The sequence below is a fragment of the Malania oleifera genome, chromosome 5, assembly GCF_029873635.1.
Source record: "Malania oleifera isolate guangnan ecotype guangnan chromosome 5, ASM2987363v1, whole genome shotgun sequence".
In the NCBI taxonomy this organism is placed as follows: domain Eukaryota; kingdom Viridiplantae; phylum Streptophyta; class Magnoliopsida; order Santalales; family Ximeniaceae; genus Malania; species Malania oleifera.
In genome coordinates this window covers 69,135,335-69,149,143 of record NC_080421.1, presented here as the reverse complement: position 1 = coordinate 69,149,143, position 13,809 = coordinate 69,135,335, and the positions used below count along the sequence as shown (strand labels likewise).

Here is a 13,809-nt window from a genome sequence, read left to right as displayed (position 1 = left end):
AATAACGAGATCGTAAGGGGTTAACAGAAATGATATTTATCATAAAAGGAAGATCACGATAATTTCAACATGCTTTGATACTACATGTAAGAATTTATACCATTTTTCTACTTGAACGGGATCTTTCATTATCATGATCTTCACATATATATATATATACTACCTTCATGCGGAAAAATAAAGAAAACCGTAATATATAAACATACCGGAATCAGTCATAATATATGTTAACCAAGAAGAACACTTGTAGAAACCGTCGAAATCGTTTCTCTCGCTTAACCCCGATCTCTTTCTTTACTTCACCAGATTTATGGGAGTAGTGCTGATGAAAAGAGCTAAGGTAGAGAGAGGACAACTCTTATATGTGTTCTTGTTCATTCCATTACCTTATAGAATGTTATCTTACCATTTAGCTACTCCCCATAACAATAGCAAATATATAGGAAACCTTTCAACTTCTAGCCATTAATCTCACAACATTTTTTCAAAGCCTATCCCTTAAGTTAATTTAACTTGACCATTCATTGCCCTTATCATAAGGGACATATATCCTTTATGTGTGACCCATGTCATACAAGTGGGACATATCCTTTAAGACATGTCCAACGTACTTCATAGTTTTCGTAGAATGAAACATTTTCCCAACATATTTCTTCTTTTCATAAGATGTCAAACCCTACCAAAAGAACTTTAAAAAAAAAAACAAATAAGCATTGGATAATCTTCATATTTAACTTAACTAAAATAAGAACGACCTAATGGCAAAGTTTTGGAATGATATCTATGGTCTTTGCATGCTTAGCAAATATAATTTATAATACCTCTTAAACATTATTTGATGAAAAAGAAATTTATTAACATAGGGAACAAGGAATCCTTTGAATGAAAGAAATAAGGAATTCTCCTAAAAGAATTAAGTGAGAACCATTGATAACGTACTAGCAAGTTGAAAAAGAACTATTTGTTTTGTCTAGAAAAAACCCAAAAAAAAAACAAAAAAAAAAAAAACCAATTCAAAAAGTACTCAAAAAAAGTATTTATTATGTTTTTAAAAAGTGAATGTAATAGATAAATTGATTTCTAAGTAGTACTTAGCATTTCAACATCCGGTATTAGGAACCTTTGGCAAGTTCCTTGATGACCATGCCATGGTGTCTACATAATAAGGCTTTGTTATGATGACTTGTCATCCTACGTCTTGATCAATGCATTCATGCTTCACAGTAAATCTTTAATTTAAGAAATGAGTTATTTGTAATAAATTGAGAGTTTATTTTTTCACTCAAGAGAGAACTGTTAGAAGAAAAAAGTAAAGAGAATGTTGACCTTAAAGTGAGTTAATTAAAATCTCTGACTTAAGGGATTGTTAAATTGATTCCCCTAATCTGAGAGGGAGTTTACTCTTGAGAGGGTATATTTATAGGTTCCTTTTTGGTTCTTCTTAGAGTTTGAGAGGGCATAACACCTTAGGTGCTCTTCTATTCTGTCTCTTCACAATAATGAATTTCTTCTACCATCTTCTCGTGGATTTAGGCTATAAGCCAAAGCACATAATATTGGGTCTATTATGGGAGAAATACATAAATAAGGCATCTCAAACTCAAAAAACTCTCTAGAGAACTTAACAAATTAATGAATTCAGAAAAAAAAAAAAAAAAAAAAAAGAACATCAACAAATAGTAAAAAAAAAAAACCATTGCTCAAATAAAAAAAAAAAAAAAGGATATAGAAATAAAAATTAGTAAAACAAAACCATTGCTCACCTCTCTATGCAACATTTTTTTCAAAAAAAAAAAAAAGGAAATGTTAGTTTAGCTAGCTAGAAGCCTAGAAGTCTAAATTGCACAAAAACAAACAAATAAATAGTTATTGCTCCCCTCTTATAATAGCATTGTCATAAATAAATAAATATTTTTGTCAATTCAAAGCTAACAACAAAATTATGAAACCAAGAAGTTCCACTATTGTGAAAGTTCATTCAAAGATGAAAACTTAGGCTTTGTTTGGTATCATTGGTGTTTTCTATTTTTTTTTTAATAATGAATAAACAGATTGCAAAAAAGTGGTTTTTATGCTTTCAGTTTCTTGTTTCTGCTATTGATTTTCAGCTGTTTGCCAAAAAATTGAAAACCAAATATATGGTTTTCAGTTGTTTTGGCAACCTATTGCAAAAAAAAAAAAAAAAAATATCCAGAAATAGTTTTTTTGAATTAAATTATTCATTCTATACACTTTTAAATTAAAATAAAAATTAAATGATCATATGAATTTACATATAATTAAAAAAATATGCATAAATTTCATAAAGTCAATTACAAAATACTTTCACTATTTTTCAATTGTCATGTCCAAAATTTTTTTTATTGTAAGTAAAATTTGAAAGTAGAACAATTAATTAAAATAATTATAATAAATTATAATTTTATTATAGAAACTTTTTCAATGTGTATTATTTGTAATTTTATAATTTTAATCATATTTCTATAATATTATTTGATTTAAAGATGAAGATGTACGTTTTCAATTAGTTTTTAATTTGTATTATTTTTCTAAATATTAACTAAACAGGTTATTAGTCTTCAATTTTTAATTTTATTTTTAAATTTTTGATTTTCGTTTCTAATTTATTTCTCAAATTTTTGACAATAATATCAAATGATCCTTATATTATGCATAAGTTAATTACTCATATTTGCATAGTTGAATCTAAAGGAAGCAAAATAAGTAGCTGCTGAAAGCTACTTCGTGAACCAAACATTGTGAAGTCTTGCCAATATCTTATACACTTCTAATGTCTCATAAATTGTTGTAATTTCTTTTCACTTATTTTTACATTCATGTCGCTCCAACCTGTTAACTGACTTTCAAAATTCTAAATATTCCTATTTGTCACACCCTCCAAATCCCCAAGCCTCTCTCTCTCTCTCTCTCACACACACACACACACAGACACATCAGCACCGTGGAAATTCTACATTGACTAACACAAACCTTGTAGAGTTCAAAACTGAAAATACAAACTATAGCATGCTCCAAAATTCACAAATAGGTTTAATATTCTTCTTCAAGAAAACCTAATCAATAAAATTTCTCAAGCCTTATATAAATCCCATGCGGAATTCATTCGACGAAGGATTAAAAACTAAACAATTGGATTGTGAACCTAATTCAATCAATTATAATCACGCGTTTTTCCGTAGCAGATCAAAGCCAAAGCCAAAGCACCTTCTCCTGTGTTTTACATGTTTGATAGAGTGAACAGGTTATCAAGGGTGGGTCAAGAATGATTGGGTAGAATCATGAAAATTTGCATGGTAAATAAGTGTATTTTGATCTTTGATCTTTTCGATTTCTTTGATGCATTGTCACATCTTAGAAAGTTCGGAGACAACCTATAATTAGGTAGTCATTGTAAACACCCCAATTTTAACCAAATCTCTCTCTTTCTCGATGAGAAGAACCTTCGTAATAACATGTTAATTTACATAAGAAGGGATCGACTTGGTATTTTGAAAATTTAAGGTTCATTTTTTGAAAAATCCGATTGAGTCATGAGTCTTTGAAATGAGTTCTTTTAATTTTGAAATTACGTCCTTTTAATTTTAAAATTGAGTTGAGTTCTTCTAATTTTTTAATTGAGTTCTTAAGTTCTTTTAATTTTTAAAATTGAGTTTTTATTTTTTAAAATTGAGTCCCTTATTTTTTTTTTTTAAATTAGTCCTTTATTTTTTAAATTGTGTCCCTTATATTTTTTTAAATTGAGTCATGAATATTTTAAAATTGTGTCCTGGATATTTTTAAATTGAGTCTCAGATATTTTTAAATTTGAGTCCTGATTATTTTAAATTGAATTCAAACTAACTTTTTTTTTTTTTAAATTTGAGTCCCGACTATTTTTTAAAAAATCGAGTCCCTCGTATTTTAAAATTGAGTCTCATATATTTTAAAATAAACCCTAGTTATTTTTAAATTGGATCCTTTTATTTCCAAGAATTAATTCAGAAAATCAATTCTTTGTATTTTATATAGGAATAGGAGAATATGCCAGAATATCCAATGCCAAAGGTAATATGCCAAAATGTCTAAATTTTTATTAATTGGGCAATCTGCATATTAGGGAAGGAATTTCATAACCGTAAGCCTATAAAAGGGCATGCAAGCAAAGAGGTTAGGCAACCAAGAGCAGTCGTAGCACTCTCTTCTTCTCTCTCACGCAGCCATTTCTCTCTCCCTCATCCTCAAGCAGCCGTCCACCATCACTAGCCATCCATGCAGCAGCTACCCTTATTCCCTGCAAACAGCCACAACATCCACTCCCCAGGGCCATACAAGCCCAGCTCCGGCAGCCTTCATGGCCGTGAACACTCACACAACACACACTAGCCGCAGCAAGGGAAGAACGACACACCAACACACAAGCAGCCTTCATACACGCTGAAGGAACCGCAAAGGTAGAAAAGAAAACCCACGCAGCACCCACCTCCAGCAGTTCCTGCTTTTCCAGCCACCCTTGCAACCACGGCCACAAGACCCAGGCAGCCACCACTCCAGTCCCATTCATGGCCACAAGGCCTTCCTACTCCGGCCATCGTCGCAGTCATCCCTCACCGCCGCAACGTCACCATTCCTTGCTCTAAAGGTAGGCTTTTTCTTTTATTTTAGGTATGGTATTTAATGTTTAATATTGGTATGACTTTATGTTTCTACATTATTACTAGGGCTATTTTTATTGAGTAGGGTTTTTTATTACGTTTGTTTCTATTAGGATATTATATTATTTTGGGAGTTTTCATTATTGTTGTTGATATTCTTATTGTTATTGGATATTTGTTATGGTTATTGTATATGTATATTATTTTTATTATTTCATATTTATTGTTCATTTATTTAAGTTGTGTCGTACTAATTTTCCATTTATTTATATATTCATTGGATGTTTATATATTATTGAGATGTTTTATTAAATGTTTTTATTTTTGTATATTTATTCATCATTGTTGTATTAATTGTTATATATTTGTTTATTTAGATTATTTATGTATTATTTCATATTTTTTTTATTATGGGTGTAAATTCATATTTATTGTTAGTATTATTTAATGTTTGGTTGTGTATGTATCTAGGTTTTTGTTGTATCATTTGTTACATATTTTGTTGTATATTTATTTAATGTTATTGTTGTGTTTAATGTTGTTGATAATTGAATACTCATGTTTATTTTATTTATTGTTATATGTTCATATTTTTTATTTCTTTAATGTTATTGTTGTATTTATTGTTGTTTATAGTTATATGTTTGTTTAAGGTTATTGTTGTAATTAATAATTGAATAATCATGCTTAGTTTATTTAATTTTATATGTTTATATTTTATTGTTTATTTATGATGTAATTAGTGTGATCCCAAGAGGGAGGGTGAATTGGAGAATTAAAAACTTCCGATGTCAATTTAAGATCTCATATAGTATTTCACAACTTATGGTCTTTCTAAGCAGTTTTAATTCCCCAAATGATCATGTATGCTAATATTTAAAACCAATAAGGAATTCATAACAAATTAAATATTAGCATACAAATACCTCATCATATCCCATTTAAATATTAAAGCGTGCATGTGAAATGATTTACCATTTAATACAAACATACACGTGGAAGCATATCTCATTTAATTTAACGTGTGCATGCAAATAATAATAACAATAAATAGCCAAGCATACACATGTGGAAATTAAAGTGCATAAATATAAATGAGATAAAGAGAGAGCGACATAAGATTTGTTATCGAGGTTTGGTCAAACCAACCTATGTCCTCGCCTTGGGCATACCCCCCCAAAGATTCCACTATCCCTGCTCATTTAAATGAGCGAAGCAAAAGCCATCACAACCTTTTCTTATGGGATAAGGTAAACCTCAGCTACTCTTACTGGGCGGAGTTATAACCCAGCAACATTTTATGGGCGGTGTCAAAACCCAACTCAATTACCAAACCGAGTTCAACTAGTCTCACTTACGGGGCGGAGACTCCCCAGTTCAATTTTCGGGCTAAACCCAATCGGTCTCTTTTACAGGATAGAGACTCCCCCGTTCAACTTACGGGCTGAACCCAACTGTTACATAAAACCAATTTTTGTACATATAAAATGCTTCTGAAAATATAAGTAAAGATGTACACATTTAAACTCTAAAAAATGCAGAGGTGTTAGTTTCAAAAATAATATTTTCAATCTTTGAAAAATAATGTAAAGGTGTTAGTGCTTCAAAGATTTTACCCTAATAAGAAATTTTCTCCAAAAAATATTTTTCAATACGAAGTAGGAGAACCTAGAGTTTTGGTATTTCAAATGATTTTTGCAACATAAAAATTTATCTAAGAAAGCATGGATGTAAAAATAAATGCCCTAAAATACAAATGCTCTCTTTAAAAGGTTTTTCAAATGAACAAAAGGAAAGAGAGTAGGAGAGTAAAAAATTTGCCCCAAAGAAAAGATTTTGCAATAAAAAATTGCTTGGGGGAACTTTGATTAAAAAATATTTGAGAGAACTTTAAAGCTAATCAAAGATACTAATCAAGCTAATGAATGGGGTATTTATAGGTTTTCTCAAAATTATGACCATTAAGGACATGTTCGGTATTTTGAAATTCATGTAATAAAAAATTAATTACGTTTTACTATGGGTAATTACCGAAACCCGAGAGGTTCGATCAACCACGGGGTTCTCCAGTCGACCATTCAAGCTAAATACTTCACATTTCAAGCTAAGCTCGGTTGACCAAGGGACGATTCAGTTGGCTGACAGAAGGCAACACCGAACCCTTCGTAGGTTCGGTTGACCAAGGCAAAAAATTGGTTGACTACTCATGTGGTTCAGTCAACCATGACAATTTTGAACTGAGTGGTCAGTTGACCTAGCAGGGTGAGAAGTCAATATTTCAAGGGCCTGTCAACCGTGGAAAGTCAAAATTCCTTCTCGAAGTTCTTATGATATTAAAGAAGTTGCAAATGGGGAGAAAAGTGTCAGTGATCAGGCTTACCAAGAAGAGCAGTCACCTGTTAGTGCAGCAACACAATTTGCTTTAAATGTTGTCGAGGAAGGAGTCGATCCTATACCATTGAATAGGGTTGGTGCTACGGTAGAACACATAGGACTGATGACATTAGAATTGAACAATCTGTACATGTTGACTTCATCGACGAAGATGAAACTGATGGGGAACATGAAATTATGGTCGTGTACTACAGTGAAGAGGAAGACACTCTAGAAAGTGAGGATGACGTCGATATTGAGAACGTATAGGCTTAGGTACACATGTTATGTTGTCATCATGTATTTGACATGTGTATTCTACTGAAAATATATTTATTATGGATCCATATAATATCCAATCTTCTAATATTTACTTGTGTAATATTTTGCAGACATGGCGCTAGGAGATCATCGAGGCCGACTTCAGTTCAGACTTTCTACTACATCGTCACCGGTGGATGTTTCGACATCGTTGGGACTGGCGGAGGATGTCGGTCCTCATATGCACCATCACCATCTCAGCCCTTCAGACCTCGAACAAACATGGATCCATCAACTGGGGATCAAACCTAGGGTGAGTTGCACACCATAGTGAGCAACGTCGGTAAGGTTACGAGTAATTGAGTTAGGATAAATTAAACTATTGATGGTTGTTCACATGTATGAATTCAGATTTTTTTTTTTAACCCTTCCTTTAGCATCGACCTCTACAGTACAGACAATGAGGTCAGGTCATGGTGTAGAAAACAACGCCGAGTTACAAAAACACCTGTACAGGACTAGGGAGCAGATACAGATCGACATTCCTCCATGCTTCATGGCCCTGTGTGGTAGAATTTGGTACAAAGTTTGGACTCGAGAGCTCGTCATTATATGCCAACAATATGCTCCAGTCAGTACATTCAGTTGGCCGCAAGTGACAAAGGCTCAGCGCATGGTCTTGTACAGATAAATTTTTTTTTTTTTAACTTTTAATATACTAGCCAAATAACTGTCCAATATTCTAACTGTATTTCATATGCAGAAGGAGTTCAATATGGACATTCTCCATGCCGACCATGTAAAAAGAGTGGCCGACATGCAGCTCCGTAGCAAATTTAAGACCTATCGTGCAAAAATGCGCGAACATTTTAAGGCAATGGGTGATCAGGCAGAAGCGCACCCATATGATAAGATATCCCAAGAGGATTGGGAGGTTGAGTGTCGCCATTTCTGCGACCCACACTATCAGGTGATGTGTTTGTATTATAATAACTACCTTTTCATATTGATGTGGCTAATAAAGAGTCATTACATATTTTTTGTAGAGTATATCTGAAAGAAATGCTGAGAACCACAACGAACTCCCTATGATGCATTGTGGTGGGTTGAGGTTATTCATCAATCATTGAATGGTAATTGCTATAAAACTATCTGACCATTACCTGACGAGTGTTTTTTATGTTTACACTGCCGAATTAATATTAATGATGTTTTATATGATAATGTAGCATGATCTGGAGACCGGCGCAGAGGAGCCAATTCTAGATCTTTATCAAAGAACACACCAAAGGCGATTGAGGGAGTGGTGCCAGGGTGCGCAGGGCAAACATGTAAGTCAAATATATTATTTAATTCGTTATTTTTTTTTTTCAAAAAGTCGACATTGTATTCTTATTTCTTCATTTTTATCATTTTCATGATTGAAAATAGGAGAAGATGCTCGAGCTGAGGGATGCACTGGTACCATTCCAAAGGGGAGTCAGCCATTGACGGATTACGAGATCTCCACTTAGGTGGTGGGGGAACGAGCCGGAGGCTGGGTGAAAGGTCTTGGGAGTGGATACATCACCCCAAAAACATCATCTTCTACGAGTGCGGCATCTCATGCTAAGTTTGAATGAGCACGTTGAGATGCAGAGTATCGAGCGGATCAGACGGTTCACCGTATACAGACGATAGAAATGGAGAATCAGCAATTGAAAGATACGGTGTCTAGCTATGGCCTAGAGAACCAACAACTAAAAGAGAAGGTGTCAAACTTTGAAGCCAAGCTGGAGTTCCTTATAAACAAGCAAGTGCAGCTCAAACAAGTGATGCACCAATCTCGTCCAGATGATGTAGGTGGCTCCTCCTCTCATTAGAAGGTATGTAAAAGGTAGTTTGAGTTTGCAACATATTTGCCATTATGGGGTTTCGTAGTAGTAATATGAAATCAGTACATTCTATATTCTGAATTTAATATTACTTGGTATAATTAGCATTTATGTGGGTCTTGGAAAGTATAAGCCTATAAGGGAAAAATGAAGCTCAAAATACTAGCAATGCAAATCAATATTTGAAAATTTCAAGTCTTTTTGAACCTCCTTATATTCGTTGCTTCAAAAGTTTGAAATCCAAGTAAACTAACAATTTACAGTTTATAACCTTATGCATGTGAAGAAGATAACACATTGAAAAAGACTATTATTTTATTTATTGCATCCTAGTCACAACTGTTGTGTGTTCATTGAATATCTTGTGAATATACTGGATTGAGTTGATACTAGTAGTATAAATGTCATCTGTATGGGTGATGCAGATTTGTGTATTACATGTTGGTAGTGAACCTAGGATTCTCGCATGCCCTTCTATATATATATATGAGAACTCCTTTTCAGGTCAAATATTTTTGAGAAATTGTTCAAATTACATTCGGCATGCGGCTAAAATTTTGTTAAACCTTTCTCAAAAATGAAATCAAAAATAATTTTGCTAAAATTGTTTTTGAAAGGATGAGTGAAATTCCTGTATAGAATGTTGCATGCTTGTAATGACATACTTGCTATACACCTCTTATTCTAACATATTGCTATACACCTCTTATTCTAACATATTGCTATACTAACATATTGTTTTACTTTTGAAAGAATTTGTGTATTGTATGCTGGTAGTGAATCTAGGATTCTCGCATGCCCTTCTATATATATGAACTCCTTTTCAGGTAAAATACTTTTGGAAAATTGTTCAAATTATAGTCGGTATGCTGCCGAAATTTTTTTAAACCTTTATAAAAACTGAAATCAGAAATGATTTCGATAAAATTGTTTTTGAAAGGATGAGTGAAATTTCTTTATAGAATGTTGCATGCTTGTAATGACATACTTGCTATACACCTCTTATTCTAACATATTGTTTTATTGTTTTACTTTTGAACTTCATCTCTAATAAACTAATGCTAAAGAAATTGGTATGTGTTTTCTGTGGTGTATCTATGATAGTTACAATTATTTGAGTTTTCGATTTAATTTGTTTCTTATTTTTCAAGTTTCTATATGTATAAGATGGCCACTCATCGCCCTACATTTAAAGCTTTTGTATGTTTTCTTGATTGTTTCATTTTTTGTATTTTTTCAATCCAAACAGATGGAATTTCTATATTTGAATTTAAATTTGTATAATGTATTTGAATATGAATTTTGGATTATTTTTGAATTGGAATGATATATGAATTTTTTAGTAATTGTGGTTTAATGTTATGTATAGGAAAATGTAACTACAGATTTATACGAGAATTAATTATTTTTTAAAAAATTTAAGAGTAGACTAATAGTAACGAATTTAAAAACCGTCACTACTAGTAGAGTATTAGTGAAGGTTTCAAAACCTTCACGAATAGTACAATATTAGTGACGAATTTCAAAACCGTCACTAAAATCAAAGTATTAGTGAAGATTCTAAATTCGTCACTACTACTCTACTATTAGTGACGATTTTAAAACCTTCACTAATAATAGACTAATAGTGATGAGTTTAAAAACCGTCAGTACTAGTAGAGTAGTAGTCATGAATTTAAAATCTTCACTAATAGTACAGTATTAGTGACAAATTTCAAATCGTCACTAAAGCCCAAGTATTAGTGAAGGTTTAAATTCGTCACTACTACTCCACTATTTGTGACGGTTTTCAAACCTTCACTAATACTAAACTTTCAGTGACAATTTCCAAATCCGTCATTATAAGTCTACTATTAATGACGAATTTAAGCCAAGCCAATGTATTATTTATAGAGACGGTATTAGGATTTTAGTGACGATAATAATCAATCACAAATACTCTAGTATTAGTGACGCTTTTAAAATTCGTCACTAATGATTATTAGTAATGGCAATTATGGCAACTATTTTAAAACTGTCACTAATACTTATAAAACTGTCACTAATACTTATAAAACTGTCACTAATACTATTAGTGACGGTTTTTTGATTAATAGTGATGGTTTTGATCCTTCACTAATAACATCATTTTTTGTAGTGTGTATCCCCCTCTTCTTCCCTGTCTTCTACCTCGTGGGACATAGTTATGTTGATTGCGACATTCTCTAGTGGGATCTCTTCCACCTCTGCCGTCTTCTCTATATTCAAAATTTCCAAAATTTCTTCCACGAGATCCTCGATCTCGTCCTCTTCCTTTCTATGATGTCCCCCCTTTGTCGTATCTATCTATAGTGAGGGACAACTTCATCTAGGGGGTTTGCTCCAGTGCTTTATCTTCACTCCTTCTATTGAATTTTTGCTCATAGGCTTGGAGTGTGCCCACAAGTTCTTCTACAAACATGGTTTCTAAATCTTTTGTTTCCTCTATGGTCATAGCTATATAATCAAATTTTGGATCCAAAGATCGCAAAATTTTCTCAAAAATTCTCTCATCATTGAGAGTCTTTCAATTTCTTCTCTATTAATTTGATACTACCATAACTCGTGTATAGTAATCAGCAATAGATTTAGTAGATTTCATTCTTAAGGATTCAAAATCACCTCGCAATGTTTGAAGACGAATCTTCTTTACTTTGCCTGCACCTTTGTGTGTTCAATGGAGAGAGTTCCAAACTTCTTTGGATGTCTTGGTGGAGGCAATGATTTCGAACGTGGCTTTATCAAGGCCTTGGTAGATTATGGACTTCGCCTTGCAATCCTTCTTTTGATCAGCTCACAAGATCATTCTTCGAGCGTTAGACATAGTTGCTTCATCTTATTTTGATGGGGCTTCTCTATACCCATCTTCAACGATGTCCATGATATCCTGAGCACCTAGTAGTCCAAATGGCATTGAACCAACTAAAAGAATATTTATAAACTGGTTTGACTTAACGGCCGAAAGACGGCATTAATAAACGCCATTTGAGCCACGTGGCATTTTCTAGGCCCGAGGCTTGTTGGCGACTGGATGTGGGTAAGTCCGCCAGGTCGGATCGTAATCGTGAGTCTAGAGCTAGGTTTCTGGGCTGAGTTACAGATCGGGTTTCTATGTGTCTAGTTTGAATCTCACCAGCCAGGCGAAGAAGACGCATGCGGGCATATGAGGAGCATGACAACGGTGGTCAGTATCCTCGCCGACGCGTGCAGCGCGTGTGGAAGGCATTGTTTCATCTGTTGGTGCGTGAGAGCGCGTATTAGGGCTCCTAGACTCCATTTGAAGCACAGTTTTCACCGTTGAACTCGTCTCGACGCGAATTTCACAATAGTTGGCTCAAGTTTTGATTTAGAGTAACTTCAAATCTCGGAAAAAAATTGAATTTCCCCTCCATTCGCCTCTGTTTGGCAAATTCCAACAAACCTAAAGGTCTGATACCACTGATGGGTGGAGGGGACTCACTCAATCACTGGTTATGATTGAAACTCAGTAAGGATTGCACTCAATTGCGAAACAATTAATTTCAATAGTAAACTAGAAATAAATTACAGAGGAAAATCTCAATACAAAATCTCTCACTGGTTATTCACTCTCTGTATACCACATATTACATCACACATTCACACACACATTTATTTATAGCAAAGCATCTAACGATAAGTGAAGATTATAATCAACAATGGTGGGCTAGCTAGTGAGGTTTTGGTGAGATTGCTGTCGACTCCAGCCTAAATTCAATAGAGGTGGGCTACTGGCCATCTCTAGTCAAGTTTAATTTTCAACATTATGTAGAAAGCAATAAGACTAAGGAAGACTTCAATCTTCCAATGTGGGACATGGGAATTGGAAAGTTAAAGTGGGGGACTAAAGAGAGAAGAAGACAAGGAGTTGGAAATGGTTGGGAGACATTTATCCCACATGAAAAATGCAAGACAAATTTGCTCCCCAAGTTTGTTTATAAAATTCTTTGTCCCAAAGAACCTACCTGCTCTTCTTAAACCCCTTTGTGGGCTTGCTTGTTAGTGGCTCCAGCTGGATTACTTGTTTTATGCATTAGAAATGGGCTTAGTTGAAGTTACAAAATTTTGACTGAATATAAATAAAAGAATCAAAAACTGGTTTGATTTCATTAAAAACTAAACCAAAATGTTTAGCTTAATGTGAAAAATCAATGGTGTTGGCTTGGTTTGGTCTCAGTTTGCTACTTTGATAAATCGACGTGTTTGGTTCAGTTCTTGGTTTAGTCTAAAATCAAACCGAGCTAAATATATTACATCCCTACTAAATGAAAATTCCCAAATTTGGTCTCATTTCTTTTATTAAACTTAATGACACTTTATCCATCTCTGAATTCACTAAATGGCATACCGTTACATGTAGTAAATAAAATTTTATAAATATAATTTTATTGATGAAAACAATCCTTCTCTACTTCATATGAGTTTTTGATTACGTGCCGAAACTGCGTAATTGGACGTTTAACTCGGGTTTTATGGTTTATATTTTTAATTAAATATCCAAATTTATTCAATATTTTAATAAAGTGCCAAAATCATCATTCTTGAACTTTATTGCACTATTTATGAAGTTTTGGTAATTTTTTGTCGCAGAAAAATTCCCAGGAACCAAAACC

The 13,809-nt window shown here is 33.3% G+C and overlaps 1 long non-coding RNA gene across 1 annotated transcript; it reads left to right on the top strand.

The window, feature by feature from the left end:
* Nucleotides 1-7,780: 7,780 nt before the first annotated feature.
* On the top strand, nucleotides 7,781-10,444 carry LOC131156257 (uncharacterized). The gene is made up of 3 exons (XR_009136948.1): nucleotides 7,781-8,419; nucleotides 8,516-8,617; nucleotides 8,718-10,444. It is a non-coding gene; the product is annotated as an uncharacterized LOC131156257 (long non-coding RNA).
* The last annotated feature ends 3,365 nt before the right edge of the window (nucleotides 10,445-13,809 follow it).